This window comes from Etheostoma spectabile, chromosome 12 (assembly GCF_008692095.1).
Source record: "Etheostoma spectabile isolate EspeVRDwgs_2016 chromosome 12, UIUC_Espe_1.0, whole genome shotgun sequence".
Lineage (NCBI taxonomy): Eukaryota > Metazoa > Chordata > Actinopteri > Perciformes > Percidae > Etheostoma > Etheostoma spectabile.
Window position 1 is genome coordinate 685,249 of NC_045744.1, and position 1,368 is coordinate 686,616.

A 1,368-nucleotide genomic window follows, 5' to 3' on the forward strand; every position below is an offset into this window, starting at 1 on the left:
TACTACTACTACTGCTACTACTACTACTGCTACTGTTACTACTACACATATTCAAAATCCAAATTTCAGGAACAGGAGTCTTTTTCTTCGCCCAGAAAAAGGAAAATGACGTTGAAAAGAGCGAGAGACCGGCTTTTTGAAGCATGAAGTACAGTATGATGCCAACGCTAGACGGGAGAAATTCCTACTCATTGGACCTTGAAGCCAAAAATGTATCCCCACGTGATGCAACCCCCTGTCTCATGGGTTAAAGTCCTTCACTTGGTTTGCCCATAACCCAAAAAGGTAACCAGTGGACATAATCCATGTAGGAATTATGTTTCCTCTAAAATGTAGTTAAAAACATTTGGGTTGTCATTTTGTAAAAAAAAACTAAAAAACAATACCTTAGTAAATTAAACCATTTTTTACATTCTGCCTCAATATGTATGTTACATTCTTTATCTTTATACATTCATACCATTACTTTAAAAAATTGTTTTTCTTTTTGTCCTGCTGAAGTTTTCAGACTCTTTCAATTTCCTCTTTGATACAGAGTAACAATTTTTAATCTGCTGTCGCTGTCAAACTCCACATGTGCACACGCTTAGTATGAGTGTTTAGTTTCAACCTCAGATTTGTTTTTCAAAAAAGTATGTTTTTCTGTTTGTTAAAATGCAGCCTACATTGTGCACTTGGCAGAATTGTTTCTGAACTGTCATGCCGATAAAGCCGTAGACTTGAATTAAACTGCATGGAACAAGCCCAGATTGACAGGTGTTTGCCAACACAACAGTGTGCTTCCACCTGCTGCAGCCTCGCTGTAACCTTGCTGAATATTACATATCTGCCACCACGTTTCTGTGTCACACTTTTGAAGTTGTGGCACTGCATTTCACAGGGTTGAACCTTTTTGGCGGATTGTTTTTTTCTTTTATTGTTTTGATTTGCCTTTTTCCCACCACAACAATGTCAATTTAGCATGCATCGCTCATCAAAAGCAACCTTGTCTGCCAGCTGCTGAACAGAAACCTTCTCTTTCAGAGCTTGGCTGTTGTCATACATTTAAATTATTCATCCGAATTTTAATAGACAGGAATATGATTATATAGTTTGACAATGGAGAGGAGGGGGCAGAAGGGGGGTGGGGGGTGAATCCTCCAAAATTCATTTCAAACAGTCATGCATATTTAATAGGCTGGGTGCCAAGACTTTACACAGCAGTATAATCCCAATATGCGGTGAGTCGTTATCGCTGTCATAGGCAATATGCAATAATTCTGCCACTGTGCACCTCTTTTTAAGACCAAACAGTCTGGTGCTGGTGTCCAAAAACAGCTTCCCTCAACCTCACACACACACACACACACACACACACACACACACACA

The 1,368-nt window shown here is 39.3% G+C and overlaps 1 long non-coding RNA gene across 1 annotated transcript in view; it reads left to right on the top strand.

Annotated features, from left to right (window-relative positions):
- Positions 1 to 1,368, top strand: part of LOC116699752 (uncharacterized) — a 19,544-nt gene that overhangs the window by 3,105 nt on the left and 15,071 nt on the right. The gene's annotated exons all lie outside the window — the stretch shown is intronic.